The sequence below is a fragment of the Musca vetustissima genome, unplaced genomic scaffold, assembly GCF_032173495.1.
Source record: "Musca vetustissima isolate MV318-11 ecotype Yass unplaced genomic scaffold, APGP_CSIRO_Mvet_v1 utg4709, whole genome shotgun sequence".
Classification (NCBI taxonomy): domain Eukaryota; kingdom Metazoa; phylum Arthropoda; class Insecta; order Diptera; family Muscidae; genus Musca; species Musca vetustissima.
Genome location: NW_026888605.1, coordinates 388223 through 404145, shown reverse-complemented (window position 1 = coordinate 404145; position 15923 = coordinate 388223). Strand labels below are relative to the sequence as shown.

Sequence of the window (15923 nt, the reverse complement as noted above, 5' to 3'; positions counted from 1 at the left end):
GATTTTCTGTAGAACATTTTAATTATCGACAATATTTTCTATAGAAAAGTATTGTTATCGACAATATTTTCTATAGAAAAGTATTGTTATCGACAATATTTTCTATAGAAAAGTATTGTTATCGACAATATTTTCTATAGAAAAGTATTGTTATCGACTATAATTTCTATAGAAAAATATTTTTAGCCTTGACATATTTTCTATAGAAAATCATATCAAAAATAATATTCATATAAACCTCTAGTTGTCGAAAGTATTTCATATGAATTTATGAACCACTGTCCACTGATCATAATATTAGAGTGCAAGTGGAGTAGTGGCATTAAAGCTTTACTTTACATTGAATAGAGTTTCCTTTATCCGCCATTATCATCAAAAGGTCCTCAAACATATGAGTAAAAATGTAGATTGTACATACACACATACATACATATGATCAATGGCACATCAAACGTGGTGCGCTATATTAAAATAGTATTTAATTTGAAGCAGTAACAACAACAAGTCCTCTTAAATAACTGAATAGATGATGGCCAATCATCAATTGACTAGAGAAATAATTTCGGATCTGAATTTAATTCAATTTAAAAATCGACATAATTGAATAATTGCCCTGTTCCATATTTTAAAATGCCAGACCTCAAATATTAAAGATCACCTGTCGCCAATGGTTACTGTTTCGGTTTGGTTTTTTTTTGGGAACGAATAACACAAACTATAAATTCCCATAAATTGAAGAGAGGATGATCGCACAGCCAAGTTACAGAGTGAGAGGGAAGGACAAACGGTCGATTGGATCGAACAACGGTGGTTTCATCATCAACGCTACGCACCACAAAACGTACGATGACCGAACGACCACCTGAGAGGAAATCTTTAAATGCGTCAATCGACGATTTGTGGACAGGACACAATCAGCGTGTTAATGGCTTATCTTAATTGCTACTGGCCTGCTTTGAATTTTCGAAATGCATCCTCAATGTAAAACCAGACAAGCTGTTTTATTTCTTTCGTTTGATTTTTCCTTGGCAAAAAACAAGTAATCCAAACACCATTAACCAGGTCTGCCAATGATGATGACGCTGAGAACTGGTAATGGGAATATAGACGAGGCCAAAAACACAAACAAAAAAATAATCTGGTCACCACTTAAATTCAAATTCAAACCACAATAGAGTTGATGTCATCTCGCCAGAAAATCAAGTTCCAGTTGAAGCTCTTCTTCTCCTTCATTTTTTCTCTTCTACACTTTGGGTGGCATTCGATCGTCAATCCTCACCTCATTAGTTGACAATGACCATGGCTCAACAACAGTCGAATCCAACATGCAGTCATCTGCCCGGCTGTCCCACAATGCACCAATAACAATAGGCAGCAATACCATGCAACAAAAGATTCGGTATGCAGCAATAGATATCCAGGCATGCATGAATGCAACTTCAACTTGATCTCTTCCATACTTCGTGTCGATGTTTCAGCTCAGCTCATGATCCCCGACACTGACTAGCTTCATTCTTTGAGTTCTATGAGTTAATAATATTGGCCAGTCATGGCCAAGGAGTCGATCGCAATGCAAACGCCATATATTGCAAGTTGCAACTTGCCACCGTTGCCACCACCAACCATCACACCGAATTCTAAAAAGCTGTAATTCCTCTGAAATAGAGTGTGCAAAATTCTTATTCATCATTAGGCGAGTGCGTGAATTTAACTATTAAGTCTATATTAAGAGAACGAGTATGCGAGAGAAATGCTCTCTGGCAAGAGGAGTCACAATTGAAATCATAATGGAGAAATGTTCGTCGGAGACGAATTCAAATGAACACTACAGTGAATTTGTTCCAATAAATTGGAGCGTATATTAAATTGGATATTACATTTGCAACACCTCGAAATTTTTGGGAGATCGGTTTGTGATGTCTGTCTGTTTAAATCACGATAAAGATTACAATACTTGACACATAGCTGTGAAATAGGAAACTATTGTAAAAGGATATATAGGTGTGCACATAACGGTTTTCCACAATAGTCGACAGTTTGAGAATTTTATGAACGTTTTCAAGCGAATTGGGTATTTTGAAATCTCATTGTGTAGCAAATCTGCTTAACAAAAATGATCAGTATTGGCCAATTTTTTAGGGTTGCCCCCATATTTCGGTACCTCCCAAATTTAAGTATTTTGGGGAGAGTTTTTCAACAAAATTGGCTGTAATTTAGTATTCTGGTAGTATTTAGGTTAAAATCTCCCCATCGAAATATAATTTATACTGACCCATGTTTCAGGGTAGCCCCCATATAAAGTTTACGCCTATTATTCAATATTTAAGGGATTTTGGAAACAATTTTGAAGTAATTTGATACTTTGGGTTCGCTTGGACTGTATAATCTTTCTACAAAATCGGTCGGTGCCGCCCCAATTTCGGCATTTGAAGGTATTAGCAGAAAGTTCCCGTCGAAGTGGCGGTAATTTGATATTAAAGATTCTTGGAGGATGTAAAACGTTCCTGCAGAAGAATTTCGATTTTGGTCCAATTTTTGACGTAGCCCCCGACCTAAATGCTCTTCCTCATTGTTGGTATTTTAAAGGTGTGAAGTGTGACAAATATCTTCTACAAAATGTTGACCATATAGGAACATGCTTCAAAAAAAACCCTCGAATAAAGTTCGTGCCTATTGTCAGTATTTTGAAGGTGTTAGACAAATTTACCCACCGAAGTGGTTGTAATTTGTTATTACGGATTCTTGGAGGGTGAAAAACATTATTGCAAAAAATTTTCGATATTTTTAAGCCCATCAAAGTAACTGCCATTAGGCATTGCGGGGTTTTAAAGGCTGAATACATACATGCAGAAAATTATCAATATAGGTCCATGTTTTGACTAGACCTCATATAATGAACCCTTCCCTTTCCAATTTTTAAGATATTTTGTGCACATTTCAAACGAAGTGGTTGTCATTTGACACGCCTGGTTTTAAGGGTGAAAAATAGCTTGGCAAAAATTTGGCGATATATGACCATGCTTCGACAAAGTGCCCGTAAAAATTCCCGCCCAAGTTTTAGCCGGATATTCCCAATATAGTGTCTGTAGTTTGTCATTCCAGGTTCCTGGAGTGTAAAGCATATTTTTGCGGAAGATTTTCAATATAAATAAGTTTTGGCGCTGCCTCGTGTAAAGTTTCCCGACCCATTTTTTGATATTTTGAAATTTTTACGGGAATTTGACGGTCAAGTGGTGGTAATTTGGCATTCCAAGTTCTCGTATGGTGAAAAAACATCTTTCCAGAAGATTTTCGAAGTAGATCCTTATTTTTAAGATTTTATCGGAATTGTCATTAAAACATATCGACAATTTTTTGCTATAGAGAAAATTTTTAAAGGACACAATTCCTAAGCGTGTCTTATAACGCCATCAAAAAATCGTCTCTTCAAAATTTAGCGCTTTAACATAAAAACAACAACTTGATCTCTTTTTTTCCTCTTCCTAACTTCTAATTTTGTTGTTCATGTATTTTGCGTGCTCAAACTCTAACGTGATGTGTCATTTCTTTGGCTCCTCCCGTTGCCGCAAAGCACTTGCAACCATACTCGTTTTGTTTGCACTTCTCTATGTGTATGTGTGTGTGTGCAATTTTTTCGTTTTTTTTTTCATTTTCTTTTTATCACAAACCATAGATGGCTGCTTTACAGAAGGCATTTTCTTTGTAATGCCGCTACTTTAAAGTATAATTTTTTGAAATGGTTTTCCACACTTCATTTTTTATTGTTGTCGATGCTGTTGTTGTTGTGGTTTGTAGGTTGGTGGTTCGTTTGGTTGCCTGCCAGCCTGACTTTCGGTAGCTGCTGTGGTTGGCTTTTGTCATCATCTAAGAGAGAAGAAGTTTTGTAAATATTTCAGCTCAGCTTCAAACCGGCAACTATGACAATGCCTTTGAGTTGGTTACCAGAGTAGTGGCAGTGGCAGGAAGACATACAGACAGACAGGCTGCTGTTTGTCGCAGTTGTAACTGCTGGCAATTCGTTGTTGTTTTCGTGTGTTCTTTTTTGTCTTCTTTTTTGCTGCAAATAGATCGGACACATCATCCTATATGGCCAGCATAATGTTAACTACATTTTAGTGACTTCATGGATACCCTGAAAATGCATTCACCTACCAAGCGACATACATGTGTTTGTATGTATGCAAGTATTCCTGCATTAAGACATATGCATCCATCCATGCATATGTGAACGTATATACTTTCCTTCATAGAATTTTATTTGAATTATGACAAAATCAATTGCTGAAAAAACTACTCCAAAAGAATGTCAAGAATTTTGATATACATTTTTGTGTGTTGTGATCTTTTGACGTTACACTGACCTAATTTTGGGGAGATTTTCCAAAATTGTATCCTAAACAAAAAATAGAAGAAATATACTTTTTTCTACAAAAAATATAATTGTATGTTTAGGTGAAATATGAACGTATAACGATCTTGGAAGATCACAGCACATATTGCTTTAAAAGAATTCTCTATAGCAAATCGCCCAGGAGCTACGAATCGACCATAAAAAATGTTTTAAACCGTTTTCACAAATCTGGATTCAAAAAGCAGCTCATTGTTTGGGTGCCCAATGGGTGCACCAATTAACAGAAAAAAATAGGATGGATCGAATTTTCATCTGCAAAGTCTTTGTGAAACGGAATGAATGAATTCCTTAAGCGGATGGTGACTGGAGATGAGAAATGGATCACATATTACATCGTGGTCAAAGAGCGGTGAAACATCTCAAACGGTGGCCAAACCAGGACCAACGGCCAGGAATGTTCTTCTATGCATTTGATGGGATGGAAGGGGATTATTTATTATGAGTTTCTTGCATTGCAAAATTTATTTAATGTTAACAATGGGCCGCACACATCTACAGGATTTTCCGTGAAAATCGATACTACTAAAGTTTTATTCAATGATAACAATAGAGGATTGTGAAAATCGACTACTAAAGTTTTTTGCAAATAGACAGCAGGACTTCTATGAGGGAGCCATTATGAAGTTACCTTTAAAATGGCAACAAATCATACAACAAAACGGTGCATATTTGACATTCCGAAGCATCGGACATTCCGAAGCATGCTAAATAAAGACCTATAGTTCATATATAAATAATGTATTTATTTTCCACAATAGACCGGAGAAGATGGCATTATATGCAAGAAGGGTTATTCTAACTTCAGTAGTCGATTTTCATGTTACGACTGCTAACATGCCGGTCAACTGCGATCATTTCTCCAATTTTATCGACATTCTCGATGACCGCCCTACCTGTGCGAGGTGCATTTTTAACATGAAAAATCCCTGAACGATATATACGAAACCAAAATTGCACATAATTGGCTGTTACAGTATCGGAAACATAAACACCATTCAAAATTTTAACCGCTTGGCATGCATTTTCGCCGTTGTCAAAGAAAAACTTAAAAATGTACCGAATTTTCTCTTTGTTCAGTTCCATTTTTAATACCCAGCCAAATCATTTTTTACTGCGAAATGAACATAAATCTGAAATTGTTTGATCGATACTTTACGAGAAATCTATCGGTAAACCATCTGCCGAAAAAATAATAGATTTATTTTTCCCCAAATTAATACATACGCAATAGAATGTAATTTTTGACATTTTTGGCCCTTTTTAACCTGGTTCCCCTTCTCCATGTAAAATTTCATGGTGTTTGGGTCACAAAAATCAATATTAACGGCCAATTCAGCTACTTTCACATGGTCACTGACACTTTATATAACTCATTGTCATTATCTATCAAATTTCCTTCTCTCGTTCATTGACTCAATATAGGCCTGTTTTACTCATTTTATTGTGACAATAATACCCCTTGAAAGTTAAGCAACAATTTATGCTATGATCATAACATTTTTATTATTTCCATACTTAGTGGGAAATTTACAACAACAACAAAAAAAAAAAAGTTTATCTACTCCATAAAACATTTTAATTAGTGATGACATGGCAGATACCACCTAGCTAATAGATATGTTCGAGCCATTGATGGCAATAATTAAATGCTCAACGAATTTAACTCTTTTTGTCTTCTGCTTTGCTGCAGGCCTAAATATTATATTTAGGACATAATAAATCATATTGAAACGGTTGAAATGATGTTTATTGGGAGATAACAAAACCTTACATGTCCTTCTGTTGTAGGATCCTATAAAATGAAATGAAACAACAAAACTAACAGTGGAAGACACGTTGCACACCTTTACACCGACATAAAAATGAAATGACATGTCAACACTTGGCATGCAACCACAAATGAGGGACCCACTATGGCTACTAATACAAATGCAATAGCATAGGCCATGCATGTGTGTAAGAGTAACATAAGTTTAATACCCCTTTCAGTGTAATAAACATACCACAGGACATTTTTATCTTGATTGTATTCGTCATTCCCATTCCAGCCTTCGGTTTTTGTTTTCATTTTTTCTGTTGTAGTAAATTTAAAGACTTGGCCAGTACTTGTAGCAAATAACCTTTTATCCCCGCTACTAACTAAATATTTTACAAACAAAAAATTAAGGATAAAAATGAAACCAAACTAAATTGTATATTTAAGTACGGTAAGAAGTTGTTGGCAACACACACATGTACAACCTATTTTAATTCCTAAAAAAAGAAAGCTCTAATAACACGAGTACAAATAAAATTAACGTCTAGCAACGACCTCTTAATGAAAAGGCAATAAAAATACAGGACGGTCTTAAAACAGAAACACACACACAAACACACGACAAAAAAAATTAAAAACTAAGAAACGCCGGAAAGAGAAAGGAAATTAAGTTGGTGGACCCATTGGAATGTTTATTACGACAAAATAAAATTCTATGGTTTATACACTTCGACGGCAAAGTCATGGCAAACAAGACGTTTCTTGGCCACTGCAAATGGCCACCGACTATGTCTTGGCCATTGTAGTTAAACAAGCACCCACCCACAACAGGAAATATGGATATACTCTAGTGAAAGGGTTAATTTTCTTTCATTTTTTAATGCCGGTTTGTGTCCTGGCGTCTTTGTATTGAATTTTAGCGAAAATTCCGATTTTAATTTTCAAGAATTTCGGGAATTTGTAATTTTAATTTCAATGTCGAGGAAATTAAAAATATTATGGTATAGATTCAAAAATAGAGAGCAAGGGGTTTATACCAACATTAATATAAGCTCCTCTCTGGAGAAACTATTTTCTACATATTATCTGGGCAGATTCTTTATTTGGAAGTATATCCCAGGTTTCTGGAGTTTTTTTTTTAATTGTTGCAAGAGAAGTTATGATTAAGCTTGATGATATGAAGATCTGGAGGATATAGCAACGTAAATATGGCGTTTAGTTATAATAAGAAGATCTGCACTCAATCATATATTTGGCCGAGAATTAAAACCGAATTGGGGTCTCAAGCATTAACCTGAGAAAGGGTTATCCAAGTTATCGTGGTTTCACAAGTATGGGACTGGACATCTGTCTAACTAAGTTGTGAAACATTTCTTTAGCTGAAAGCTCTAAATTGACGGAAATGGATCGATTAAAGGCATGGGGAAGATCTTCAGCGATTGGATTTATCCTGGTTCATACGATAGCTATGTACGTCCAGAATAACGTGTTAAAAATTAGAACCGATTGGATTAATATTTAGTTATCGTGTGCGACAATCTTGAAAACACTGTTTCGAGAAAAGCCCGTTTAAAGTTTGAGAAGCACTATTGCCGTCGCGTAATGTTGACACAAAAAATCGGATTTTAACTTGAAATTTTAATGAGACATTCTTTAGAAGTTGTTAGTTCATAATTAATAAACATAAATCAATTTTTTTAACCGAGAACTATCGACTTAACTATCTCACAACGTATAAAAAATGTTTGCCACAGGCAAATATCGTGCTTTAAAAGAAGATTATGGTCCAACTACGGGTATGTTAATAGACAAAATTGTCGTATTTTGGTTTCTGAGAATGCTCAAGTAATTGAAGAGAAAATGAACAGTTTGATGCGCTCTATGGTCCGAATGTGTGATTGGGCCTTACTTGTTCGAAAACGACGATAGAACGGCTATCACCGTCAATTCGAAGCGTTATGGTCAGACAAGCGGGTTTTTGCTGCTATTGGAGAATACGACTTGCCAATCAACTCGAGTGAATATGACATTATTGCTAGAGACATTTCATGGCAGCGTAATTTTTCGTCGTGTCGATATCCACTGCCACCAAGATCACCAAACCAGTTATCGTGACTCAACCACGATATTCGCCGGACTCAAGCAAGATATATTTTGATTAATAATTAAATGAATAATTGTTCATCAGATCGAAGGCTCTGATCAAGCAAATTGACAGTAATTGGGCATTTCGTGGAAGGGTGAATTTATTTTAATTTTCAATACAGTTCCATGCTTTGAAGTAGCTTCTATATAAATATGCTTCTTGATTTACATAACAACCCATTTTCGATATTAGAAGGTCGTCTATTTTCCAAACGAAGTGCTTTTATTTAGCATTCAGGGTTCTTGAATAAGGAAACATTTTTATGTTTGTTTTTATGTTCCTTCCACATAGAGGACTCTGTCCCATGTTCAATGTGTGCAAGTTCCTATCGAATTATTCATTATTTTGAATTTAATTTTCTCATTGGAAAAATTCTCCTGACAGACTGTTCACAATGTAGGTCCATGTTTTGAAGGTCACAAATATTTTCCCAGCGCATTTCCAATAATTTACCGTTCCGCATGTTTATTATAGGCTCATGCTTTGACATATTCCCTACCACCTCCTTCTAGCAATGTCGAAGGATCCAGTCAAGTTTTCCAAACTGATGACTTACATGTACTTAGGATAAAAATCCTCCTAGCAGAGAATTAGCTATGAATATAAGGATCCCGAATGATCCTTTGTATTTTGAATGCGAACTTCATGATGAATGATGTAAAAAGTTCAATCAGACTGGGAAAATTTTTAATTTAATTAAAACATTATAATGCCAAAATAAAACTTATGGTGGAGTATATAAAAATCGGTGACACTATACAGCTAGTGTTGGACCGGTGTTTTTATAGAAAAAGTCAATGTCAAATAGTCAAAATTTCGGAATAATCTGTTAACGATTTTATTGAGCCTAATCGCTTCTGTAGATTCATGATTTTTCTTCCTATTTTCATATTCTCGACATATGGTTCATCATAAATTCCTAAATTAATTTCCGAACCATATACCCTTGCAAAAGTTATGAAAATATTATGCCGTAGGTAGTTTTATGTACCGATAATTTGCGGCCTAAATCTGACATTAATAACCAAATTTATTGCATGGCAGCAATTATCCCGACTCCCATTCCCCATTCTTTGCACGCTTCCAAAGAAGTCATTATTATGATTTCAATTAAAAAATTATGCTCATAATTTGCCCTTCAACAATTTAATCTCAACCAAACACCCACCCACCCTCTTCACCACACACAAAACTCTACTGATATTATTTTTTTCCTTTTATGCCGCATCTACAGCAACAACTACAATATTCTTCTTCTAATCGACAAATGAATGAATATTTGTCGAAACAAGTGCCAGGGAGAAGAGAAATTCGGTGGAGGGAGGCAGGGTTGGGTTTTATTGTCTCCATACAAATTCAATGACGTCGACGACCCTTCTGAATGATGAATACGAAATTCTTGGATGATGATATGGCAATCATTACAAAAGGCATTTTATTAAATTCTCTGCCCCCACCCACTCGTTGTCTGTGCTACCCAGACTCGTAATGCTTGGCATCGCATAACCATTTGTATTCCTCAGTATTCATACATTGTCCTTGCCCAAAGTTTAGCCAAAAGTGAGAATTGCACGAGTTGATCTTCTTTGGCAGGGAAGCATGAGTTGAGGGAGGGTGAGGGTGAAATGTGTGTGTGTGTTTGTTTGCCAAAGCATGGCCAAGATTTTCACTTGCACCCGGCTCTTGTGGATTTTTTAATATGTTTGTCCTTTTAATAGCATAAAAACACCATTAATCCTTATTTCACGGCATTGTTGTCAAATTACCACTTGTTTTCCCTTTCCCTTCTCCCCGACTTATCTTTTGTCACAGTACCATCTCTCCGTGACATTGGCATACGAGTATTCGTATTAGAACAACTGTGTTTGTCTGTTTGTCAGGCATCAATGGGCGATTTAAATGTTCGCCCTTTTTGGGTGTTTAAATCGTTTCGACACACACTGACAGAGAGATCCTTTTCATTGGAGTCCCTTCATAGTCGACTCGACTTTAATAAAATTTAAAGGGAGATATAAAAGAAAGGGTGTCAATAGCTTTGGATACGAGTGCCAAAGATATTAGAGCAATAAATGTCAAATAAATAAACGTTTATCATTTAAAACAAAACGGAAACTACACATTGAAAGTCAAATGGCGTTTAATCTCCAGCGACTGGTATTAGGTATAGATTTGAAATATTTGGCAATTTTTGATTCAAACACATCATAAATCAAACATATTGACGGATTTGAAACAAATGATGAATGTGTTAACAATTTCGATTATAAATTCAATTTGATTTAATAGTCAGTTTATTATATTTATTTAAAAAATGCGAACTTACCCTCTCATCTTTTTCTGAATCTGTAAAATGAAAAAATATAATTATTATTCAACAGCATAAATAAATAAATAATAAAATAATAAAACAGAAAACAACAAAAATTACGTTAAGATCGGCTGAGCCGAAATTTATATATCCCCCATCATGAAATGTGCACTAAAAATACCATATAAATAAGGTTTTTATCCTCTGAGAAAACGAAAACCAAATTACAAACACTTATGATAGAAAAATTCCGATATTTCATAATAAAAATGGACAGGACCTTTATATGGGAATTATGTCGAAATAAAATATATTCTGTCTTGTATGTCTCATTATAACCTGCAAAAATGAGACTAACATGGAGTCTAAAATGTGTCTGATCCTTTGCATTGCCATTTTGAAAACATGGAGCAAATCAGCAGTACGTATTTGAAAATATTTTTTCTCCAAACTTACAAATAACCTGTATTTGAAATCTGGGCAATGACCTGAAAACACGGTATATATTTTGTCAATTTTATTTTAATTAATAGAAAATGTCGTTGAAACTTTTAATATACAATAGTCGGGCCCAATTTGTGGCAACAACATGATTTGCAGTAGTATATTTAAGGATTATTAAGGGCTACCATGTATTTAAAACCGGAATACAAAAGGCGCATAAAAAAATTATATTTAATTGAGTGCCAAGAACTAAGTATATAGGGATATAGAAAACACGGAATATACAGCAGTGGCAGAAATCATGAGATACAAAATTTTAATAATACAAATGCTGTTTGTTTTCTTAAATATAAAACAGTGGCGCCCAATTGATACCTTTGACGTCTCTTTTAAAGAGTGTCAATGAGCAATGATATAGAAATATAGAAAACACGGTATATACTTTCAATATACAGCAGTGGCGCCCAACTTGTAGCAACGGCAAAAGGCGCATAAAGCGTAGTTTAATTTAAAAAAGGTGAACCAGAAATCATAAACAAAATTTTAATTATTAACTATGACAGACAGAACAGATATTTATTATAAGAAGTCCCAATGAGGGATAATATAGACAAGTTGAAGGGAATGTTTATAACGTTCGATACAAAGGAAAAGGTTAAGAAACTATATTAAGGTTTCACTGTAATGCCAACTAAATCATAATTATCCTTTGAAATGACATAATCTGAAGTATTCCTGAATTTTGGTGAATTACCAGAAAAAATCCTTAAAACCATTAAAATAAATTAAATAGGTTTCTACAGTTATATGGAAGTTATGACAAAAAACGGATCTAACCAATTTTCTGCACTGGTTTTACTTACCCCGTAAGAATCCTGGAAAATCTACATAAAATAGGGCGGGGCCTGACCCCCAAAGTACCACTACAGGTGAAAATGCGGTTAGGAACAATAACAATAGGTTGGGCGAAACAAGGATGTTTTTCTTCTCCGCTCATTAATCGAACTAATCGAATCATTTTCACCGTGGGAAATGTGTCCTCTTCAAAAAAAAAATGGTTCGATAACAACTTCCATCATAATATTCGACAATTTTAATAAAGAATTTTGAACCTGTGTCGAAAAAAAAAAACTAATAAATCATTATCATTGGACAAACGTCTGAAGTACAATTAATTATTTGCCGTTGTAATTGTTTGACAACTTAACTTTTAATAACAACGATGAACACGTGCACAGCGATGATGATTCGATGCAGCAGTCCGATTTTACATGGCCGGTTGTATGGAATATCATTACCAACCACCCACCAACCAACACGGCAACAGCAACGACAACAAAATGCAATAAAAAGCAATGAATGAATGAACCAACGAACGCAAAAAAATTAGAAACCGAGATCCTTTTTTCATGTTTAATTAAATATTTTATAGTTTCGCTAAATGCCCACACACTTACGAGCGCACACACCCGCTCCTTTGCCATATTCCAGTCATTCACTTCACTGGCATATGTTCTTCATTTATCTCCTCCTCCTGCTGCTGCTGCTGCGGCTCGCTTCAATGAAACCATGACAATCTACATTGGGTGTTGGGTTCTTTATTAAAAAACAAATAAATGGAAAGAGGAGGGGTTGAGAGGCTTATATGTTATACCAAGTGGTTGGTAGATAGGGATGTCGATGAGGACTTTGAAACAAATATCACTAAAACAATTTAAACAAATCGTCACAAATACTTGTAATTTTTTGGTTTTGTACAAACTACCAAATACTTATACTTTTTAAGTTTTGTGCTTTAAATATTGTTCCATGTTGTGCACTAAACAAAGCCCTCATATCCTTAAGAAAATTTCAGTTTACATAAAACTAGAATTGGCGAAATATTCTGACGAAATAATCAATGTATCTGTTCCCGTCCACAACATTTGGTTAAACTATTCAAATTTATAAAAAAAATCAAATAATGATAGGTTATTGGAGGTTGTGGAATATGATGATCATAAACCTCTTTAAAAACATGCTACTGCTTTAATTTTTACTTTAAAAATTAATAATAATATAAACTATATAAAAATAACTTAAATTCCTTGGTCGTATTGTGTGAGAAGGGAGAAACACAAACTCCCCTTTAAAAAAATACAAAAAAAAGTTACAAAGTACAACAAATGTTCTCTATTCGGCAACCCTAACACAAAAATCGTAAGCAGAAAGGATGATGATGATGTTATTGCCTATGTAGCGTCGTACACGCACAATTACACAGTCGCCCAAACAACAAATAAAACCACCCTGCCATTCAACAACCACTTCAAATGACAAGTGTTTAGATTAGCAAACAGATAAAGGAAATATTATCACCAACAAAAAGGACCAAAGGATATGCCTAACGAATTCGGGATGTACAACATTGACTTTGCAGCTTTTTTTGTTGCTGTTGTTGTTGTTTTTGGTTGTCGAATGTGCGGACGTTTTGTATTTAGATTTTTAATAAAACAGGTGCACGACCTTTTTCACAGAGTTATGTTGTGCTTTCATAGCCCAACATATTCGACAAGTAACCTTAGAAAGGTTTAAACTCTACCCTTCCAATGTCCAGCATCCCTTGTGATATATTTCTTTTTATTTGAAGGAATTGTTTGGTATGTAAAATTAAATTTGTGCGTGTTACATATTCTTGCCATGTAAATCTATTTCATCACACAGCATGACAAATCAAAGGGTGTTGTAGCAGATTTACTACAATCATTGGGATAAGATTGTAAATGTATTGTAGTTACTAAAAGGCAATAAAAAAACTACAAAATATTTTTTCCCGAAATTTCTTTAAACTCTGTTCAATGACCTTCCGTGCAGGGTGTTTGGATTTCGAAATGCATCTAAATAAAAAACCGATCTAACAATAATATCTTATTAGTAATTTTCACAAATCACAAACTTTATCAGATTTTGGCTTAACTCTAGTTTAGCAAAAACAATCAGATTTGTTTTGAAATTATGGGGATATATTTTTTCTTCGGATATTTCAAACGAAAGTTCCAGTACGGGTTCCCGGTTCTACGTTTAATAGATACAGTTTAAAACCCTGTTTTAGGAACTGTATTTAAAAAAACCCCCTAAGAGTCGAAGAAGAGGCCATTATAGAAATTTAAGCTTTTCAAAATGATGCCATTCGTGGTTGTATCTGTTTTGGGTCAAATCCTTTGGACCTTATAAACCTACAAATACATAGAAATTCTTACAATGGCCTTTGATCGGTCATTTCAGACTTCCTGCTATGGACAGTTAACATCGGCTATGCGACAGAATCTCCTTTTTATACCGCCCTCGAAAGCGGGCGATACCATATTGAAAAGTGCTACATTAACACTTGAGCCTATTTTAAAATGTTCCTGCTAATATGTTTTTTAAAATCCTGAAAACCTTTTAAAATACCTAAAAATTATATGGGATTATAACAAAACCTAGACCGATATATCCTAAAATCTACTGACAGTAGATCTATTTACAATTACCATCTAAATATGTCTTATAATAATTGACCATTATCAATAAACATAACTGTTTTATAAATTTTAAAAATATTATAGATAACCAGAAGGTCTTGTTGGATTATAACATACATTCAGATGTTTTAAGAGACCAAAAGGTCCTATTGAAACCCAAGCTGATCTTATACCAAACCCAAAAATCTATTTAAATTAAGACATTGATTTCTTCTAATGAAAAACCAGATAAAATATCAAAATTTGTTCTTATGGAAGAAGAACATGTATTAAAAATAGCGTCTCAGTTTGTTTTGTAAAATAAGTAATATTTTAACAAAATATATTAAGAATTATAATTTGTATTCCATTACAGTACGATATGCCGAATATAGGAACATATCATGCTGATGATTGGTCACTGGTGCCGACCATTGTCAAAAAACACATTTTTACTAAGTTTTCAAATCGTTTAACTTTAATACCAACTAATTACAATTTTTTTATGCCATCGGGAAGTTAACAAATTTTCGAAAGAGATTAAACTTAATAAAATATATAAATTGTTTAAAGTGCCGACGACTGTCACACTTACCCTAGTATGACTTCAGTTCCTTTTTAGGCCTCTGATATTTCGACTTCTATGCAAATATTCCATGCAGAGCTTTAGAAAGAATTTTTGACACGACTGGGTGTGATAGTCACAAGTTCAAATCATTTTCGACACTCAGATGGTACGATCCCATCGCTAAAAAAGCAACGCAGTTCCCAATTTGAAAGGATTCTGAAGGAACGTTGTCCTGACTCGCGTTTCAACTGTGGTTTTATCCAACACTTTTCTTAAATACATAATTTCGAATTTACAAATTTTTTCATCCGGTATTTACAGAATTTAGATAATTTTTCACGCTAAGAATTGCATTCAACAGAAAGAAACAAAAAACAAAAATTTCCAACGGAAATTGTGGAAATTGTAAACAAATCAGCTGACACAAATATTGGAGATGTGTGTTGAAATTTATCGATAAACCGTCAATGTCGTTACAGGATACCAAATTGTTGGCGACATCGGATTAACGTGACACTTGTACTGCAAGAATCATTAATATTATTATATGTGCTAGTGGCTAATCCACAGCAAAAGAATTGTTTTTAGTAGTAAGTAGCCACGTAAGATAGTTGTAAGCGCAGTTAGAATATTCTGTTACAATATAATGTACCAAATAAATATGACCTTTGGCAAAATTGAAATTGAATTTTAATATTTTTTTCGATATCATAAAGAATAAATTGTTATCGTAGTAAAAGGTAGTAGATTCTTAATTAAATAAATATAGAATTAACAAATTATAAAATTTCCAATGAATACACGCCTC

The 15923-nt window shown here is 34.3% G+C and overlaps 2 protein-coding genes across 2 annotated transcripts in view; one reads left to right on the top strand and one right to left on the bottom strand.

Annotated features, from left to right (window-relative positions):
• LOC133336442 (protein wech) overlaps nucleotides 1–15923 on the top strand; it is a 199589-nt gene that overhangs the window by 130735 nt on the left and 52931 nt on the right. The gene's annotated exons all lie outside the window — the stretch shown is intronic.
• Nucleotides 1–15923, bottom strand: part of LOC133336463 (protein seele) — a 162416-nt gene that overhangs the window by 145315 nt on the left and 1178 nt on the right. The gene's annotated exons all lie outside the window — the stretch shown is intronic.